We start from the raw sequence: 6404 nt of genomic DNA, 5'->3' as shown, positions 1-6404 counted from the left end.
AATTCTCAAAAGAAGAAGTTCAAATGGCCAAAAGACACCTAAGGTCATGCTCAACCTCATTAGCAATCAGGGAAATGCAAATCAAAACAACTTTGAGATATCATCTCACACCTGTCAGAATGGCTAAAATCAAAAGCACCGATGATAGCCTTTGCTGGAGAGGCTGTGGAGGAAGGGGTACCCTCATCCATTGCTGGTGGGAATGCAATCTTGTGCAACCACTTTGGAAATCAGTGTTTCGGTTTCTCAGGAAATTCGGGATCAACCTACCACTGGACCCAGCAATATCACATTTTTTTTTTTAAAAATTTCAAAGCTAAAAAGAAATATCAAACGGCAAATTAGAAATAAAATAGGCAAAAGCCAATAAAAATCCATGTAGAATAATGTTCAAACTTAATTGTGAGAGATATACGACTCAGTAAAACTGTGATTTCATTTAAACTTTGAAAGTTCTCAATGCTTTCAAGTGTAAGAAAAAAAATGCATTTCTCATTATCAGTGGTATCAGACACCAGTAAAGAGTAAAGACCAGATTTTCAAATCAAGAGTTAGAGCCAGGCATGGTAGCCCACATTATGTGCTCCAGACACTCTAGAGGCTGAAGCAGGAAGACCACAAATGCATGACCAGACTTCTGACTACATAGGTGAGCCTTAGTCTTTAAAAAAAAATGAATTGGAGAGTTATTTTCTGCTTTCTAACTCAACGAACCTTACCCTGATGCTCACCTGTGATGATTATTAAAATGATCTTATCTTTATTTTGCAAAACTAACATATATTATATATGTGACAAAATGTTTTTTTAAAAACAAAGATTAAAGTTCAGGGATGAAGAACCGAAGATGATGGAGCTATTATTTATAACTTTATAATTTTGAAAATAAATGTCAAAAATTCTTGGCTGTTTTCAATGCCTTCGCTGCCACCTATGTCCTCCAAGTCAATAGCTAGAAAGTAGAAATTAAAACATAGGCTGCAGCCTAATCATCTAACCTTTTACCTGAATGATTCCGTTTTCCCAACAAACATGACTTAGAAGAGTCATAGAAAATAACATTTACTGTCTCACGTATAGATTTTTTTCTTCTTCCCCACTGTTGCAATTTTGTAAATAAAACATTAAAAGTTCAGATAAATACAAATAGAATATATAACCTGTTACCTAATAATTTTGATGTCTTCTCATAACTTTGTATGTTGGTGGCATTATCTTTGTTCTCTGTGGTTTGTTCTGGGTGATAACCTCTTAGGAAAATAAAACGGAACTGAAGGGACTAAATGCATCTAACATTATTAATCTCCTATATTCAGATGAGAATAAGGAGCAACATCATTCGTGATGCCACAGACCCATGGGTCAATTTAATTAGAGAAGAGCCCACATAAAGGTTTCTTTGTTCATAGGATACAGAATAGTTAACCTTTGAAATCCTGTATTTCCCTAAAATTAGAAGCAGGATTTCAATTTGTCAGTGCTTCGCTTCGGTGGTGTGGGGAATTTTGGCAACACTGTACCTGTTATCCAAGACACACTCTTGCTGGGATAACATGTGCAACAAAGCATGTGTTTTCAATACCACACTGGCTTCATAAGAAGGTGACTTTCCTGGGTGTTAGAAAAGACAGCTTAACAAACAAAAATGACTAACTCAAATGTACCTATGTCTATTAATTATGTAGACCACGGACTAGCTGTGAGTGCTTAATAACTCGAGTCACCCTTCCCCCTCTCAACTCTGTACAATAGTTATTTGTTTAGTATTTCACCTCTGCTATGGGTCTATAAGCTTTTTAAAATTAAGGATCACATCTTATTCTTCTTGATACTCCATCCAGATCTTGGCTTAGTGCCATGTGCAGAACTGAGTTTCGATGTTTGCTGAAAGGAATACATTCCTCCCCAACCACATATTGACCAGAAGAAATGACACATGTGCCCTTAATTCTCCTAAAGCTAAAGGAGAAACTACTTAATTAACCCAAGCAGAATGATGCTCTACAATTCGTTCTGCAGAAGACTAAATATATATTTAATACCTGTCAGCAAGAACAAGCTGCTATACAAAGGGAGAGAAGCACATGGCTGATTTCTGTAGAGGTATGATAGAAATGAACAACATTGTGACTTATTGAGGAGGCTTGTACTATAAACTATAGCCAGAAAAATCCCTCATTTTCTTATTTGATTGGGTGGTTATTTTAAAGATACATTGCTTTTGTGCAGGAACAAATAAGGGTGAATTTTGGAACCTTGTAGAAAATATGCCTTCCCCTGGATGGTTTGGTTTTTTGATGCCAGAACATAGCAAGAGTAGAAAAATTAATCGGGAGCTGCTTTGAAGTCCTGTGATGATTTTGACCTATTTGGTTTTCCTCTGTTTCACTTCCTAGGTAAGGTTGAAAACGTTAAAAGATAATTAGACAGCGAAAGAAGAAGAGGCTATGGCTCTCTACCTTTTTCTCTCATTCTCCCAAGGTCCATTCTTAATGAAGAGTATCAATGTTATAGGTTACAAAGGTCACATATAAATATACATATATATGAAATAAGTAATAGGCAATAATGGTTTGTGTTAATAGCACACTGGATCCATAATGCAGTGTCTGAACTACCCTTGGCAACAACAGCCTGTGGTGAAGCAGCTTGTCGTGGGACCTGATGAAAAATTGCATCAAATATCCTCATGGGACTTTTCCTGAACTTTCTATGCTCCACAGTCTTGAGATCTATTGAGCTTAAAAGTAAGATTTTCCTATTGCTTACTCATTATCTAAAAATAATAATAACTATCCAATTTTGAAATACATACAAAATGCAGAATAAGTAGAAAACTGATTTTAGGAACACTGCTTTGTTTTGGTTAATTTTTTTGCTAGTGCTAAGTAACAAGAGGTCAGGCAGAAGGATGGTGGAGGTCATTTAAAAAAAAAAACAAAGTTATTTCAGCCTTATAAGAAAATAGAAGATCACTTTATTCCTGGTTTTCTGTAAGACCTTTTTGGTGGAGAGTTGGCCACACTCCTACATAACAGAAATAGGAAGAATGTTTCTTCTTATGTAACCTTAATGTTCTCTAAAAATAACGGCATGTTACCTGTGCTGCAGCATCCTCCTTCCAAAGGTTCTATGGAGCAGATTCTGAGAAACAAATGAGAGGATGACTAAGAAATTCAGATTCTTTGTAAGATATTAAAATGAGATTTGAATAACCGTTATTTCATTTTTGACTCTTCAATTTAAGAGACTCTAAGTAGGTCGGTTTCTACTGCCTTAATTAGTAAAATCAAAATAACAAAAAATGGCAATTTCCTACATTCTCTGGGTTTTTATCCTCAGCCTGTAGCAATAATTATATTTTACAAATGCAAAACACCTCATTTAAATTACACACTTCTCAGAAGTTGGCCAACTCTTATGGGCTCAAAATGGCAGAGATAACTAAATCTTTTCTTTCCTCTCTCTCTGACATCTTCCCCTATTAAAACCCCTTTTGGCACCTCACTGGATAGGAATAAGCCATGTAAATAAATTTCTGTGTCAATATTTTTTAAAGCAAAGCATTTTACCCATTGGAACAAAAGGGGAGCAAATCAGATGACGAGGGCATTTCTAATTTCTGCTTTTGTTGGATAGCCTTAAAGCTACAGTTGACCTCTTATTGTATATAAATCATTATATATATAATCTGGAGATAATTCATCAAGTTACCCTCTTTCCTTTGAAATATACGTGTATTGCTAAAAGGTTGAGTAAAGACCTCTGGGGAGCAGGGGCAATTTTTGACATGGGCCTCACCAGATTAAACTATGCAGGGACAATATAGAATACATTGGAGCAATAACATTATCACATTGAGGCTGATTGAGAGGCATTTCCTTGCATTTCTGTCCTTTTACCATAAGCCAATAGTAGCCACAGGCATTTGACTGGAGAGCCTGGAGGATTGACAGGCCTGGCAGTCATTACACGCTGGATTGAATACTAGATTACTCCAAAGTGGCTGAGGGTCAGGGATCAGTGTGTTCCCTTTTGGCACTAAATGACTTTAATATCCTTACTGTATTAGTCAATTACTTTAAAGCCGCTGCTCTCTGAGCTCTCTCTGCCCCCCTGCAGTTTACTATGGACATTTGAATTGCTCTCACACTTAACCCACACATCTGCTTTGAGCTGTCAAAAGAACAGTGCTATCACTGGGCTATTGACAGTATGAAAGGAACTGAGACACTTGCTGGAGGAGTCAAGTGCCTCTCTCTTTTGGCTGCTTAGTTTAAAAAAAAAACACAGAAAAAAATAAATAACTCAGTTACAAAAGTGCTCCTCTTGGATAAGGGATTCAGTTTCAATTACTTTAGTGGTGCATAAAGTGACCAAAAACAAAACACACAAAAAAGTAAAAATAAAAAAAATGGACTAGAAGAAAAAAATGCAAAGAAATGAGGAACTGCAGTAGAAGTGATCTGCCCTGTTTGTTTCTCTCTCACTTTTACACCCTGCACACTATCTATGCAGGTGCTCTCTTAATTTCCTCAACACTCAGACTTCAACAGTTCATGAGTATAAGCCAGTGTGAGCATCTTGATTAAAGTTTTTGTTTTACTTTACAGTGATCCCAATGATAGCACAGAATTATACTGCATGCCTCAATTTATTGGTACAACACAAGAAAGAATTTTATATCACAGCCACTGAACTTTAAAAGGTCTGGAGTGGCTTGGTGTTAAAGCAACATGTCTAGATTAAATGTGGACTAAGCTGATTTGAAATTTAAAACTACTTGGAAGTCATGCCTTCAATGTTTCAGAAAAAGTGATGTGATTCTCACACAAGAGCACATCTGTTGAGTGGTCTCTGACTCGTGAACACGTGCATCTAGTTCTGCGTGCGTGCGTGTGTGTATGTGTATGTGAGTGCAAGCAAGCATGCATACATGCATGCATGCATCCATGTGCTCGTGTGTGCGCACCTCAGGCCCATCTGATTTTAAGTGTCAAAGTAAGTGTATATGAGGAACTCAAGGTGCTCCAGTGATAAAAGAGGGACATCTCCAAAACTGTCAAAAGATCATTAAGTTCTCTTTCATGTAGAACCAGGAAAATAAGGCAGAAATATCCGGGAAAGCTAGCACATTGTCAGCATGTCACTTACACCAACGTCTTGGAAAATCACTGAATTGTTGCTTACACGGAACCCCTCCAGAGGATCTGACTACTAGTTAAAAAGTGGTCCTTAACTTTCTTGCTAACTTTTAACATGGATTTTGATTCTTACACACACACACACACACACACACACACACACACACACATAAGCACACTTATATAAGCAAGCATATGTAAGCAACATTTTACAACACAATTTTAAATGCTTTATTTGCTCAAATAATCCTCAGATTAACATATGTAGTGGGCACATATTTTTGTTTGCTTTTACCTGGAGTTTTACACTAATGAATCACTATTTTAAGAATCATCTGTTTCTGTTGCTTGTAGATTTTAAATTTCACTCCGAAAACAGCATATAATCCGAAACATAATACAATAAACCACTATCAACCATGATTTTTTAAAATTATACGTTTAAGTTGTATAGAACCCACTCCAAATAACAGTTTCTGTCATTATATGAAGGATTTGAAAGGCAATTTTAAGAGATAATGGCAAAGAATTATAAGATTGGTGAAATTTTTTATACCGGTCTGACTTAATGAAAATAATATCAGCTTATCATAAATATTGAAAAACGTACCTTTACATTTCTCGATAATACAAACACTTGCTAATTCGTGTCATTTTCTCATTAGTTCAAATGTACTTTCCATGGTTAGCCTGGCTTTTGTGAGCATAGGTCTGATGACTAAAGAGGATGCCTATGGCATCCTGAGAAGGCCACTTGACTCCCACAATAGAAGAACATGGGGTGTGGGGGGAGGCAGGCTGAAGAGGACTCTCTCCTTTCACTTCGCATCCACAAGACATAGAAAGATTATCACCCTGGGAAATGAAATTCATGACTTTGTTAATTTGAAATAGAGTCAACAATGTCCTTAAAACCCTCGCTACCTCCTGGCAGTCGTGTCCCACTGGCGCTCTCCATTCATTTGTATTTTGTTGTGTTTGGGGAATTGAGGATCCTGCAGAAGAAAAGTACCCTGACAAGAAAGCCTTTGAATGGGCTTCCTTGATCACCAGGATGACAGGGGGTGAAGCGGCATAGCCTCAACTGACAATGTGTTTAATATGAAACACTTATAAATATTTACGCTACATAACTCTACCATAACTCTGTGGACAGCACAGAAGAGCGGAACTCACTGGTTCAGTGAGAATCCCTGTCATTACTGTTGTGATGACAGTTTGTGTCTATGAGAAATGATTCTTGTTAATTCATTTGCTCTA

This window comes from Alexandromys fortis, unplaced genomic scaffold (assembly GCF_014885135.2).
Source record: "Alexandromys fortis isolate MF-2015 unplaced genomic scaffold, M_Fortis_MF-2015_v1.1 scaffold_34, whole genome shotgun sequence".
NCBI classification, from domain to species: Eukaryota; Metazoa; Chordata; class Mammalia; order Rodentia; family Cricetidae; genus Alexandromys; species Alexandromys fortis.
The sequence above is the reverse complement of the archived record's forward strand: the minus strand, read 5'-3'. Positions refer to the sequence as shown.